Below are 16,500 nucleotides of genomic sequence, written 5' to 3' on the forward strand. Positions count from 1 at the left end.
CAAGGCCGGCCGTGTGTGGTAAGACACTGCATTTCAGTTTTTGAAAATTTGTTGTTTAAGACCAAAGCTTACTTTCTTTGTTTGGTGGAATGTGAGGCACTAACACCTATAGTACATTATTCCAAAGCACAACTTCAGTTAGTGAAGGAAACAATATGAATGGGGTGAGTATCACCAATGAAAAAGTGCTAAAGTGACTGTGCACAAATAAATTACCTATAAAGATAGGTGATCATGCAAATATGAGCAAATTGTAATCATATAATTAATAAAGTGCTGGTGCTTAATTTTACACTGTTCACATGTTGTGATTCTGAGTGCTACAATAAATACATAATAATATACTTCATGCAATAAATAAACACCAAACCGGGACACACCATATAATAATTACACAATAATGCATTTATAGGTAATAGCCCCCTGAGGGGTTAATATAGCGCTTGCTTTTAAGCAATCAGGGGTGAACAATTCCTTGTTCACACACCTGAATGATGAACAATAAGTGAGGAAATATTATTATTTCCTAAAGGTGATAGCAGTTGTAATAAAGTGCACAGTGCTAAATAAATAAACCAAAATATATTAGTGTATAAATATACAAATGAGGTGATAGCAGATGTAATAAAGTGCACAGTGCTAAATCCGGTGAGTGTGCACCCCTTATGACATGAGTTATGCCGATTATACCAGCAATTTGAACACTGGAGAAACCTTACTAGGACATTTTTTTGCACAAGACCACTAAGGAATATATTTTGGGACTTGGTTATTACTGTGAATATTTTGATCACCCTCACTTGTATATCTATGCACTAACATACTCTGGTTTATTTATTTAGCACTGTGCACTTTATTATATCTGCTATCACCTCATTTGTATATTTATACACTAATATATTTTGGTTTATTTATTTAGCACTGTGCACTTTATTACAACTGCCAAGACAATTCATAAAAAAAATATATAATGTGAATATTCCCAAAAATGCGTGGTGTTTTTTTCTCTCTTTAACGTGCTTCTTACTATTGGTGGGGTGCCAAAGTGACGCAATGGGTGTCTGATCCTTCACCCAGTGAGCCGGGGTCACTTACCAGATGCACCCAGGCCTCAAGGGACCTACGGTACAGGTAAAGCTCTTTAAAGGATCTTTCATCTTTTTCCATATTTACTGTGGGCAAATCCTGATTGGAAATTAGCATAATAACGCGCAGATCACACAACCAATGAGAGCTCGTTTAAGCCTATTTGAGATTCCAGTGATCCGTGCTGAACACTTCCTGATGACGCTTATGTAGCGAAATGCATTGAGGTCCAGCATGTCCGATGTCACATCCGGTTTGCGGTAATTACAGCTTGGAACGTGGGAAGTAAGGAGCGGCTTCCTGGTGATCAGCATAGCGGCTCCCCTGCCTGCATTTTTATACTACCTATGTCAAGTGCCTGTGTGGCACCAGAAAACGTGAGTTGTTTTCTTCTGCTTATTTTCATTTAATAAATACATACTGCACCATGAGGCTTTCTCCCTGTCATTTTCTTGAGCCATTTAGAATCTGAGCCACTTAAACAGGAGTTTTGAGCCATCCATTCTGAGGGAAAACCACCCCTGAATCCCCACTTAGGAAGAGGGTGTCGCTGAAAAATCCTTTAAAGAGCTCTACCTGCACCATAGGTCCCTTGAGGCTTGGGTGCATCTGGTAAGTGACCCCGGCTCACTGGGTGAAGGATCAGACACCCATTGCGTCACTTTGGCACCCCACCAATAGTAAGAAGCACGTTAAAGAGAGAAAAAAATGCACAACAAAGCATCACGCATTTTTGGGAATATTCAAATTATATATTTTTTTATGAACTGTCTTGGCAAACGCATTATTGTATAATCATTATATGGTGTGTCACTGATTGGTGTTTATTTATTGCATGAAGTATATTATTATGTTTTTATTGTAGCACTCATAATCACAACACGTGAACCGTGTAAGATTAAGCACCAGCACTTTATTAATTATATGTTTACAATTTTCTCATATTTGCACTATCACCTATCTTTATAGGTAATTCATTTGTGCACAGTCACTTTAGCACTTTTTCATTGGTGATACTCACCCCATTCATATTGTTTCCTTCACTAACTGAGGTTGTGTTTTGGAATAATGTACTATTAGGTGTTAGCGCCTCACATTCCACCTGATTTTCATTTAAGTAATTCCCCCCTAAATTGAGAGCAGCTCAACACAGTTTGTAATTAAACTGTTAACTGTAAACACCATTCCAGCACTACTTTATTTGTCCGCTGTGGAAGTTAGAAACACAACTTAGCAAAGGACCTTTTCATTTGCAGCTTTCGCTCTTTTGTATAACGATGGGGTGTTTTGTATTAATTTTTTGTGGCTGAGGTTAAGGTCTATTAATTGGGGAAGAAACCTATATATCAGTGTTAAATATTTACTTTTAGCATCTTTGTTGTATTGTTCGATAGGATAGCAATAGATTATCAGTCGGTGTTGGTTTTGGCGGCAGATATCGCGTTTTAGTATAACAACTGGTTTGTGTATGTGCTAGAATTGGTTTTTGGTGGCAACTCGTTTATTAGTGAAACTGATGGTTGTTTTAGACGCTGAAGCTTGAGTTGAGCATAGACATCCCGGTTTTGTACTGAGTTTCTGTTGTAAGTGGCAGATTGTGTTGCGCAGCTGAAAATCAGCATTCCACGAGGATAGCTATTGTCTACACTATATTTTGATTATGGTTGATCGTAAATCCTGTTTTTCCTGTTTTTAGTATCATCTTTTTGTTTTTTACTAAGAAACACGTGTTTGCTTGACTTTTTGTTTTTACATACTTCTATTGTGGCTGGTGGTTCTCAGTGCAACCATTTTACATATGTCAACCATGTGTTTGGCCATCATTTTGTTTTTGTATTGAGATCCACTTGGTTGAGCCACCATTTTGAGTTTTAACAAACCACCTTCTGTTGTTTACGTTTTTGGTATTTCTAAACATTTTTTTCTTTTTTTTGTTTAAAAGGACAACTTTATTATAGAACTACTATGTGATTTTTGTACTGTATTTCAGTTTTAAGAGGGGTTTCTTCATTTTAATTGAAATTCAGCATCTAGGGAGATTTTTTTTACAGGATCATTGCGGTTGTTTTTCTAGCTAATCTTTGTTCGTCTTTTTGTTCAAATTTAGCATACAGTATACATATATATATATCCAACCCATCTGTTTTTAGGGGTAACTATTTTTATTTATAACTGTTCTCAGTCTTTTTGTAAGCATTTGTGTTTAAGCTGTTTTTGTAGTGTATTTTGTCCCATATTGTTGTAACTAAGTTTTTTCAACGATAGACTACATTGTGGAGTGTAACTGATCCATTCTTATATTGGATTCAGTTTTCTGGTTTGTTCTGTGCCGAGTAGCAGTTATTTCTCACAGAGGTAGTGTTTTCGATAATGAAGGTTGGGTTTTAGGTAGAGAGGTTATACCTTCCAGTGTGCAATCAGTAACCGGCATCTCAATTTAATTTTTAATGCAACATCAAGGAATAGACTGAAGCCAAGGTTTGTATAGGGAGGATTTTCATTGTGCTTTCAGGGTTGTTTGGCTGTACGGGTTAGGTCGAAACCAACGTGTGTACTTTGAGCCGTCTACGTGAAACGGTGATAGCGACATGCTTGTTTCAGCCTTCAACGTGTGAGGAGTAGATACTGAAACCCGCCCCACATTTGGCCGTGTAAAATAATTGGAGTTGGGGAGTAAGTGCTGAGCTGTAGCGCCGTATGAAGCCACCGGGCTGAGGTTTTCTAGCTGACCGACAGAGGGCCGTGTAAAATAATCGGAGTCCGGGAAGTGTTTACTTACAGTGTCAAAGCAGGCACCTGGCAGTGTTGCACCTAAACCAGGTGAAAAGGATTCAAATCGACATGGGCCATGGTTCGTCCATGCAAGGGGGGGAAACGTAGACCCCCCCCAGGAGACCAAACAACTTTCACTGTACATGTCTGCGTTTGGGGCTCGGGCCATGAGACCCCTCAGGAAGTGGCATAACCAAGGGAACCAGTTGGGGCATCCCTTTGGAAGGTACCTTTGATGTCTGGAGATGGGAGGAGTTCATAATTGAAATTAGGACTAGTCTCCAAGCAACAAAGATGCTAGGCATAGCACAATTGTGGCTTCAGAGATCTATTATGGTCAATCAACAAGGCATACATAGGGCGGTTTCTGTCCAGAAGAATCACATTATGTACACTTGGCCTGATGAGGTAGCCGAGTCCAGCGATCCAATGAGGGAAGTAGAGGAAGCTCTTTTTTTTGGGCTAACTTTACTGAGACGAGCCAGATTCGTTGACACTGAACCTGTCACTGTCTCTCCTGATACACGGCCTGTTATTGACTCTACTGTCTCTGCACTTAAATCTCAGTTTTCTACAGACCTCGATACTCCACCTCACACTGTCTCTATCTCTCAACAGCCTGTCATTACACTTGAACCCTCTCCTTCTAACTCTGTGGCATACTATGAGTTTTTTTTAACAGGTCTGCTATAGATGTGGAAAGTCAGGGCACATCAGGCATAATTGTCTGACTAACCTGCGGGTAAGTGGCAATTTATTCTGGAGGATCCGGAAACTTTAAAGGTAGGTATAGTCAGAAATGACTTTGACTTATCATAGGGCATTGGTAAACCGGTGTCAGCCCACATCCTAGAGGAATTAAAATATCCCCTCCCTTTCCTCATTGACACCGATGCAGCCAAAACTGTTCTAAGATCGCAAGACCTTAGAGGCAAGGTTCCCCTTCCAGGGGAGACAACTCCCACCGTCTCACGGGCCAGACAGTGTCTTTACGAATGACTGAACCTTTCCATTGCAGGCTAGGCCAGTTCTGCAAGGAGAAGGTTGTTTTTTTTAGGTCATTGCATTTCTCAGGGTACCCAACATCTAACCAGAGAATACAGACATTGAAGGACCTCCATAGACCTTGTAACCTTAAACAATGCACTATTTTTGAACCCTGCGTCTCTTCTTCCTGTTAAGGAGGAAGAGAAGGGGGGAGAAAGTTGTGTGGAAAATTATAATTTTCAAAACTTTACTAATCCCTCTCTGATCAATTTCCAACTTTAGTAGGACATGAGGAACAACACGATTGCCTTTGTTTGATGGAGTGGGAATCAGCAGCTGTCAGTCCAGTGAAGGAGACCCCCATTCCAGACGCTAACCTTTTTGTCGATGGTTATAGGTACTACACCCTAGATGGTAAGCCACACACGGGTTATGTGGTAACTACAACTGGTGAAATTGTAAAAAAGGTTCTTTAGGTTCCCATAAGTCTGCACAGGAAGCTGAGTTGTGGGCACTAGCAAAAGCCTGTGAGATACAAAAAGATCAGAGGATCAATTTCTTTACAGATTCGAGATACGCTTTTTGGGTTGGCACATGATTGTGGTCTTATCTGGAAGGAAAGATGGTTCTTGACTAGTTTGGGGAAGCCGGTGAAAAATGTGGGGTTAATAGACAGGCTGTTCATTGCCTTTTGCTTGCCACACGAGATAGCCATTCTGAAGGTAAAGGCCATACTACTGAGACGACTATGGAAGCCAATGGAAATGCCTTGGCAGATAGAGCTGCTAAGGAAGGTGCTCTGAGCCCTGTGGCAGAGATCCTGATGCTAGTCATCCCCTCTGACGTGTCGCTAGAAGAATTTAAGAAACTGCAGTCCAGGACGGAAATTCAGGAAAAGAGGAGATGGACAGCCTTGGGGGCTACACACTCCAGATGACATCTGGAGTCTTGATGGTAAATGGTGTTTACTCAGATCACTTTTTCCAATGATGGCCCACTCAGCTCATTATCCTGGGCATCAGTCAAAGATGGTTATGTGTGCACAGGTGTAGCATTGGATTGGCCCTGGCTTTACTACCGCAGATGAAAACGGTAACGTTACCGAGAAGGCACTCACCCAAACCAGAATATCCCTTTCAGCGCATTCAGGTGGACTATATCACTTTGCCAAAGAAACCTACGAGCTTGTCTTGGTCTGTCTGGATTTTTTTTTTGGGTGGCCAGAGGCTTGGCCCGTTCACAATGTCAATGCCACTACCACCGCAAAAAAGATCCGGTCTGAGATAGTTTGACGCTGGGGGCTGCCTGGAAGGATCGAGTCGGATTGCGGATCACACTTCACCAGTCAGATCTTTGCAGAGGTATGTAAGGTGCTTCAGGGATTCATCCTCAAAGTAGCGGTAAGGTTGAATGGCTGAATAGAAAAAAAAACATGGCCCGAATGTCTTTCCATTGCCCTTTACCCCATCAGTAATGCCCAAGAGTTATCACCCTGCAAGGTTTTGTTTGGGAGTCAACCAGAGACTGGATTGTACTTTCCTGAGCAGCTGTCATCTTTACATTCTCAGCTGACGGGGTAGGTACAGTCCTGGCAAAGGGAGCTCCAAAAGGTCCATCATAGGGTTCGGGAGTCTCTCCCATGCCCTTACACGATAACCGGTGTACATTCTATTCAACCAGGTGACTGGGTCCTTGTGAGGAAACATCAAAGGACGGGATTGGAGCGGAGGTATTTCGAGCCATAGCAGGTCCAGCTATCCAACAGATCAGCGTGCTTGCCCCCAATGTAGTGACCAGCATACATTCCCCCAATGCAGAGATCAGCGTGCGTGCCCCCTTACTTACCTGGAGCAGCAGCGGTGGCGATCGGCTTCTCCTCAGTCCCCCGAACAGAGACGGTCCAGGCGGCGCATCGCCTCCAGTCCTTCCGCTCCCGCCTCCTCCTCGGCCAATGGCATGGGGTTTGCCTTGCGGCCAATCAGGAAGCGCGTATCGGACGCGCTTCCTGATTGGCCAGGAGGAGGATCGGTGTGACAATAGCGAATTTTCATTCGCTATTGTCACACAATGGGTGGGCTCAGGACGCACTGCTCTGCGGCCCGGGTCCACCCTTTGCATCGCCCTATTAGAGCCTCTGATCAGGTGATGCAAAAAAAAATAAAAAATCCCCTTTGAACTCCATGCGTTTGGCGCCCCTGCATGCAGATTAGTGGGCCCGATGCATGGATGGGGGGGTGGTGCCCCTGCGCCCCTAACGAACCGGCCGCCACTGGGCATAAAGACAACCAGAAGATACTTGTCCACAGAATTTAATGACACATTCCTAGAGGGTAGCATCAGTTATAGTTTTAATGTTAGCTCTGGCTCCTGTTCTTTGCTGGTCAATCCAATTTGGGTATCAGGACAATTGGGTAGTCCACAGATGTGCTTTAACTATTTTTTTTTTTTAACCTTTTTATTATTTGCTTACAACACATACAACAAAACAAGTGCTTTGGTTCATAATACAACAATCATAACAGCATACAGATCACAATACGTTACCCACACAGGGGTCAGGAAAACCACCATACGACATGTTGCCAATAAAACAAGGCAGAAGGAGTACAAAACATTATCATGAGGAGCCGTGGGTTTAGTGATGTCAAGATTAATGTAATGAATACTCCTGGCTCAGTGGACCCAGGGCAGGGGAGAAGAGCCAGGTTCTAGTCAGCCATAGCAGTTAAGGAGTCCACCAGCCACTTGGCCCAAACTCTTTCATGTTTCTTTGGGCAGCCTCTGTGAAGATAGGTGTCCCTGTAAAGAGGTATCACAGAATTTACCAGTTTCTTCCACTGTGAAAGCGTGGGAGGAGCCCATTGCTTCCAGTGGAGCGTAATATTTTTCCTGGCATTAAACAGTAACAGACCCAGGAGAGTGTGTTCAGCCACCCTAGGCATCAAGTCCCCTACCAGACCCAGAAGACAAAGTCTGGGAGATGGGTCAACCAAGACCTTTAAGACATCATTAATCACTGGAATTACTTATGACCAGTATGTGGTAAGGTCCAAAAAATGTGGAGGAAATCACCCGGGTCCTGGCCACATCTCCAGCATTCCGAGGGAAGAGAGGAATGCATTTTACGGAGACAGTAGAGGGTAAGAGGCGCCCTATGGGCAATTTTATACTGTATGAGGCGGTCCCTGAGGGAGACAAGAATTTTTAAAGGGAATTCCCACATGTTCACCCAATCCTCCGAATCCAAGTCCAGGACATCCCCAACCCAGCGTCTGTGCAAGGCAGAGAGTTCAGGAGAGGAGACCCGAAGTAGGTGTGCATACAGAACGGAAACAGGCCTCTCCAAGCACTCATAATGTAAAACCCGCCCCAGATCCGGCTGCACCATCTGCGTCTCCCCAGGAGGAAACTGGGCCCTGAAGGCAAGGGACAACTGTAGATAACGAAACACGTGCAATTGCAGAATGTTATTGTGAGTAATAAGATATTCGAAGGAGGGGAGAGAGAGATCTGGGGTGACATCTTAGACCCTCTTTATATTGTATTTGGTCCACACAACAGGGTCAGGAATTTTAAATAAATGTGGGAAGGTGGGATTCTCTTGAAAGAAGAGAAAACCAGCTAGAGAGAACGGAGAAGTGACCGACATCTGTAACTTCGGTAGTGACCGACATCTGCCACAAAGTGCCCCCCTGGAGACTAGACTCTGGATCCACCCCTGGTCACCACCTTAAAAAATTTGCTGGTAAAGCATAAGGAAGGCTTTTACAGGAGAGGATTTGAACCCTGGGAATTGACCGCATCTATTCGTATGGAGAGAGGCAGTTTGATCATCCCTATGATTTTGCAGAGTGCTGTTTAAATACCGTTCTGGTAAGAGGCCATCTTGGTTTTTGCACGCACGGTGAAGAGCACTATTTCTTTTGTGTGGTCACAAGAAATTGGTTGTTTGGAACATCATATGTTTTGCACTTACTTTATATCCGTCCGGTAAGGAGGAATTTCACCAGGTGGAGGGATTTCAAAATCACTATTTGAATCTATCACCGTTTTGTCACCATTATTTTGTATCACCAGAATTTACAATCGGAAGAGTTTCATTACTTTGAATTTGGGACTTTATGATTACATTTGTTTTGGTCACATTGATTTATGTACATTGATTTGTCCATATTTATTGGATTTAACGCACCACTCACGTTTACACATTCTATTCATTTTTTCTGGTAGCAGCTTAATCACAGACCAGCGCACTTTTCTTTTTTATACAAGGTGGGATTATTCCATAAGGGGGCATTGGGGGAGACCGCAGTGCCTTGGTACGCTTCAAGCAGGAGTCCCAATATCCAAGCTCGGAGTGTTGTCCTCATGGAAGAAGTCAAGGCATATGGAGCTTTGGGACCCTGAAAAAGCAGGTTAGACAATGCTTCCACAGACCACAGCACCGTGGCCTCCACAACCACAGCAGAGTTGGATGTATCAGGAGCAAGCCACCAAGTGGTGGTGACCAGTTGAGATGCTATAAAGTATTTGTGACAGTCTGGGAATGCCAAGCCACCCTGTGAAGGGGGCGCATGAGAGTGGAAAATTTATACCTGGGAGGACGTGGGCCCCACAAAAAAGGAGTACATTCTATTCAGGTTGGAGAAGAATGACTTCGGTATCCACTGTGGCGAATTACAGAATAGGTAAGTACATTTTGGCAATATCTTCATTTTGATTAGATTAATGCGTAGTGGTAGGTTCTTCCATGCCTTCAGTCTGGCCTTGACAGCCGAGACCACCGGATCTAAATTGAGTGGGATAAATTAGGACATCTCTCGTGAAACACACACCCCAAGATAGGTAAATTTGTCCACCCATTGCAGGAGAACATCTGGCGGAGCTACCTGCCTAGCTACCAATCAATCGCCAGCAACTGTGACTTGGACCAGATGACCCTCAGTCCCGTTATCTTTGAAAAAAATGTATCTAGGATCTGCAAAGCACCCCTGAGGGAGGAGTCAGCATCATTTAAGAACAATAGGAGATCGTCTGCATACAGGGCTACTCTCTCCTCCAGCTACGCCACCCATAATCCCTTAATGTGTGGCAAGACACAAAGCGCCTCAGTCACCGGTTCCATGGCAATGGCAAAAAGAGCCGGAGAGAGAGGGCAGCCCTGCCGCGTGCCTCGTGACAGGGCAAAAGCAGAAGACGGAACCCCCCGAAGGCGAATAGCGGCCATTGACGAACTATAAATTGTCTACAGCCAACCAATGAATAGCAGAGGGAAACCCATCCGCCTAAGGATCTCCCACAGGAAGGGTCATTCGACTGAGTCAAATGGCTTCTCAATATCGAGAGAGGCAACATACCCTAGTGTCAGGGTTATCATGTTGTACCTGAAGATTAGTATTTAGCCTGCGGAGGTTATTATCCGTTGACCTGTGCCTCATGAAACCAGTCTGGTCCTGATCTAAGATGGAAGGGAGTACAGGCTGCAGCCTGGAGGCAAGAAGTTTGGTAAGGATTTTAAGGTCATTGTTAAGTAATGCTATGGGCCTGTAGGAGGCACACAATTTGGGATCTTTGGTGGACTTATGAATAAGAATGATGTGAGCCTCTGCCATTTAGGGAGGGAGAGCGCCATCCTCAAGACAACGGGTATACAGCGAGGCCAGCAACGAGGCCAAGAGGTCTGCATGGGCCTTGTAGAATTCTATAGGCAGGCCATCCGGACCAGGGGCCTTACCCCCGGATTTGAAATTGAGCACAGCCTGGACCTCATCAGTGGTGATCGGGCGAACCAGGTGGGATCTTTCCTGGTCAGACAGCCAACCCAGGGCTATTGGACCCAACCCAGGAGGGACTGCAGACTCTCGGGGCAGTGGTCAGGGGGAAGGGTACTGGCATACAGTTGCAATAGTATTCTCGAAATGTCTCAAGTATCGCCTCTGGGAAAGTGATTGCCCCCCCCCCCCTGTGGGAGAGGTAAGCTCCGGGATTAGAGTAAGAGGGACATCATGCTGAGACAAGATCGCCAACAACCTTCCATTCCGGTCACCCTGCTCAAAGAAATTTTGTTTCGCTTGATACAACGCCAATCAGGTAACCTCAGACAAATGCATGTGCAAATCACGCTTGGAGGCTTGCAGCCCCTCAAAGTTAGGAACAGAGGGGTCCAACCCATATTAGGCAGAAGCATCCTCAATAACCTTTTCTAAAGCGGCCGTAGTGGCGGACTGCTGCACCTTGACCGCCCTAATCGCAGACATATAGTGACCTCTCTCGTGTAGGCCTTTAACGCATCCCAGACCATTCCGGGAGAGGCTGTCCCATCATTAGAGTCCCAGTATGCCTTCAGCACAGACGGAGTCTGAACTGATATGTCAGGCTGCGTGATCCATTGGGCATCAAAAACATGGCTATATTGTAAGGGGAATTTCAAGTGTGGCATGACAGATTGCATCACTTGTCCTCATATCATCTCTAGAGACAAATTTGTCTCGACTTATGACAACAAGGTTTATAACATAAAAGATTTCTTTAATTGCAACACCAAATATTTGATCTATTTAATTACATGCAAAGCATGCTCTATTCAGTATGTGGGTAGAACCACTCGCAAATTAAAGGACCGATTCAGGGAACACCTCAGTGACATACGTACCCTTAAATCTACTAACATAGCGAAACATTTCAATAATATTCACGATGGTGATATGTCCCTGGTACAGGTTCAAATCATTGACCACATTACTAGGCCTACTAGAGGTGGAGATGTCTTTAGATTACTTTGTAAAAGGGAAGTTCTGTGGATTTTTAGGCTCCATACTCGGATGCCTCATGGTTTGAACTGGGAATGGGACGTCACCCATTTTTATGAGTGACGTCTCTCCCAGTTGGCCATCATCCTTTATGGAGCACTAGAATGAACCATGCCATATATGCTTTTTTCTCGTTTATGGATGTTTATTCATCTTCACACGTATTATGCTTATCTATGTGCTTGCTTGTTTTTGCATTTATTGCTTATTGGAAAATCTACATTGTAAATGAACGATTATATGTTTATATTCATATTTATAGTTGTAGTAATATCTACTATTTATATTCATTACTGTTCCGACTATATTGGAGAGGGCTATTTATTGTTTTCGCGTTTTGGATCTGGTCCCACATTCGCTCAATCGGTGTGACAGTCTCTATTACTGTCACGTATCCTACTGCCCATATCTAGGTAAGGCCATTCCTCAGCCTTTAACAGGCTTACTAACGGGAGTGTGTTCCGGAAAGTTCATGTTTTATACATGGACACCCGTTTTTAATATGACACACACATACGATTTGTTGTCCATTTTTTCTTTATGGACTTGTTTATTCTTTTAATTACCTTGGGATTATTTTGAGATTCATGATTATATTCATCGATAATATCTTTGGTCACCGATAACCATGGGTCCTTCCTTCTTTAAGGATAATCCTAGAAATCTTGACCGATCGAATCTGGGACTTCTCCTCAACGAGTCTACACACATTGCGCTTATGGAGTATATACATGCCGACATGTGTTTTGGATTTTTCTGATTTTTATAGACCCCAACATCCTCTTTTGTATTATGATCAGTGTTTCAGGCATATGCACAGATATTCAATCTTGACACTGATACATATACACAATGTTTAATAAACATTGTTATTCACTTTTCATACACCGACAACTTTATGTTACTTCATGATTATTTTACACTTTTTCATTCTAAAAAAGTTTTTTACACATTCATGTCTGATGTTTATTAATATAAATTTTTAATTTTAAATTTTATTAAATTTCATTTATATTCACCTCTTTTCTTTCACACGTACACATTAACATTATATACATACGTACACTATTGTATTCCCCTTCCTCTCCCCTTCCTCTCCATTCCCCTCCCTTTTTCGTTCACTTGTACACACAATTTCACATTTCTATATTTCAACTATATATTATCATGTTTTGAGTTATATATACACATATTATCACACTATATTGTATAAACATGATTTATATATCAGTTGATCATATGGCACACACACATTCTCTATGACACGAGAACTCATATGTGTGTATGCAAATTTTTTGAATCTAGGTGGTCTTTAGTTTATATACTACACATATTGAAGCACAATACATTGACAGATGATAACACAACATATGTTGCTTCATTTTTGTGTTCTTTTGTATTTTTCCCACATTGTGCCGGCATGTATACTCCAATTTTTCTGCGCCAATCTGTTTTTATTATCACATTCACTTGCAATCTTGTTTTTGAATGAATGTGTTAGTTTTTAACATGTGTATTTGTTTTTGTACTTCTTTGTGAAGCTCTTTGCATGTGTGTATTGATATGTCCCAGGTGCTGGATCGCGGACTAATCGGTGCTTTCTATGTGATTAATCAAGTTAATGACACACATTTGCGAGCAATCGCATCAATCAATTTTGGTTTGTCCATCCTTAAATACTGACCGATTTCCGCCATCCTTCACCGTGGTTATGAGTAAGCGGCCGTTCGTGCCGTGAAACGCGTCAACCTTGGACTCGTCTGTTCCCTACACTGTCTGTCTGTTCATGATGATTTTTGAAGAATAAAGACACCATTTTGCTTTCATCTACCTGTGTGCGGTTCCACAATTTTCAATGCATGTTTCCGGATGGCGGATCTAATCAGCACCAGGTTGGGCTTACACCTGAGCGGCTCTTCTCCCCTTGATTACTTTTGATCTCCGCGATTCACAGCCAGCCCGGTGAGTCCTTTTCAACATTTTCATTCATTTCTTCAAACATACGGACATTATATTGGTCTCAAACAGACAGTGTATTATTCCATACACGGAACAGACATGGAAATACCCTCGACCAGTCGGACGCTTAGACTATTAAGCAATAACCCGCTCAGACAGGACGCACAGGCGACTTTGAAGAAAGCTAAGCATGATTCCTCGTCATCGGTTAAAACCACTTTCCATAAATTGGAAAAACTTATGACTAAGGAGGTTAAAGCCTATTGGGAAAAGACAACATTAAACGAGTATATCGATGTCGCAAGAATCCCAAGAGGTCTCCGCATTAAAAAGTTCCCTACGTTTGAACTTTATAACGAGGATCTTAAACAGCAATGGACAGATACGCTTTCCAAATGTTCCTTCGATCTTATGAGATTGATCGTGGATTCTAAGACCCTGGAATTAGACAAACTGCAGGAGGATATCTCTTCACTACAAATGGAGCTTTCACCCTTTAAAGATTCTTCCTTGTTTGCTGATTTAGATCAAAACCTGAATGAAAAAATCGATAAACTCGAAATGGATATCATCAAAGGAAAACAGGAAAAATTGCTTAGGGATGAGATCGATTACGACACTAAAAATGTCTATACATGGAAGAAAACGAATCCATGGCATCGTCAACACCCTAGCAAAAAACGGGTCAGTTTCTCCGATCCCGATACGGGAGCAACAGACACATCGATGGCCCCCACATCGGATACATCAATGGAATCAAGATCTGGGAATACATCCAATATATCATCGGCATCAAAAAACGGATTGACCAAACGGTGCAGGCGATATACAAAGAAAAAAGGCAAAAACGCACAAGTAGGGGAGGAAGAAGGCACCACCGGACATACAAATGGCAAATATCGTCTCAGGCCCCACCGCAAATAGAGATGGGAAACCTCAATGTCGACATGGAAAAAGCAAGTAACAATGTTATTAATTTATCTAAAAGAACTTTGACTACTGAGGACATTAGTTTACTCTCTAAAGGTTTAAATTTTTGCCCACACGCCCATTTTGATCCTTTCCAAACCGTTTTACAAATCAACAAATTTGTCCGTAATTTAACTTTAAAAAGGCATTTTTTTAATGACACTGATACAATGTCTGATGATATTAATTTGGTTGCATCTCCTAGTCCAGATAGACCTACACTCACCTTTCGTGAGTCATGTGCTGTGGTAGAATTAGAGGATTTAGCCTTGGAAAATGTGAGTTCTTCATTTGAACACAGTGAGGAAGGGGTAAAAAGAATTCCACTCTCCACTTTCTCTAGTTTTTACCCCATCCAGTCACGCTCACAAAATATGGATCTTTTCCAGAAATTGGTGGAGAGAGACATATTTAGTTTGGCGACAAATACACCATCCTCTATATCCAGGTCCCTTGACAATTTGACCATTCAAGAAAGAGCCTCATTAAAATCTTTAAAGGAAGACACATCTATTATTATTAGGAATGCAGACAAGGGAGGTGCAATAGTCGTTCTTGACAGTGAAGCCTATAAAAATGAGGCACTTAGACAGCTTACTGATACTTATACCTATCAACCCCTGAGAAGCGATCCTACCAACAGCTATAGAGCAGAACTTCATGCTTTAGTCAGGAAAGGTTTAACCCTTGGTGCTTTTTCCACGAAAGAGGCAGAGGAACTTATCCCGGACCACCCTATTACACCTATATTTCACCATCTCCCCAAGGTCCACAAGGGTTTGAACCCTGTCTTTGGGAGACCTATCGTCTCTGGGATAGGGTCCCTCTGTGAGAAACTTGGGGAATGGCTTGATGGTCAACTACAGGACCTGGTATCAGAGCTTCCCAGTTATTTAAGGGACACCAAACATCTTTTGAATATAATGGATACGTTCACATGGTCACAGGAATTTACCTGGATTACATGTGACATATCCAGTTTGTATTCTTCAATACCCTATAATTTGGCGATCACCGCCGTAGACACTTTTCTTAAACAGCACACCTACCTCCATACTGAACTGCAGTCTTATATTCTTGAGGTGTTGCAGTTTCTTCTAACACATAATTTTTTTCTCATTTGATGGCAGTTTCTACCTCCAAAGATGTGGGGCAGCGATAGGGGCCAAGTTTTCCCCCTCTCTCGCCAACCTATATATGGGTTGGTGGGAGAGACCCCACATCTTTGGATGTAGTAACCCATATAGAGATCAGATCGCTCTATACTATCGCTATATTGACGATCTGATCTTTATCTGTCACAGAGATGTGGATTTGGACAGTTTTTTGTCATATTTGAATTGTAATCCATTTAACCTGAAATTTACAGGCACTAGAAATATGGATACAATAGAATTTTTGGATGTTGCTTTGGGCCATATTGACAACAAGGTTACATCAAATCTCTACAGAAAGCCATTATCCGGCAATAGTTTATTGCATGCACGCTCCAGCCATCCAGTGCATACAATAAAAGGGATCCCCGTTGGGCAATTTCTCAGAGTACGGAGAATATGCAGTAACTTGCCGGAGTTCAAAATACAAGCATCCTCACTATATCATCGCTTCCTTGAAAGAGGATATCCTAAATGGATGTTAGACAGAGCCTATTTCATAGCCCTAAATAAAAATCGCTCCGATCTCTTATCATCGGTGGCTTCATGTGACATGCCTCATACAGAGGTGGATGTGGCCTCCGATGATATTCGGGATACAAATATTAGATACACCTATAAAAACAAAAATTATAACAAAAATAGTTTCAAACGTAACAAAAAAATTGCGCCCAAGAATTCTGACAAAGTGACTTCTTCGGTCACACTGTCTTTGCCCTATAGCCTAGAATTCAATAAAATAAAAAATATTATTCAAAAACATT

The sequence above is a fragment of the Pelophylax lessonae genome (assembly GCF_965119305.1).
Source record: "Pelophylax lessonae genome assembly, chromosome: 10".
NCBI lineage: Eukaryota > Metazoa > Chordata > Amphibia > Anura > Ranidae > Pelophylax > Pelophylax lessonae.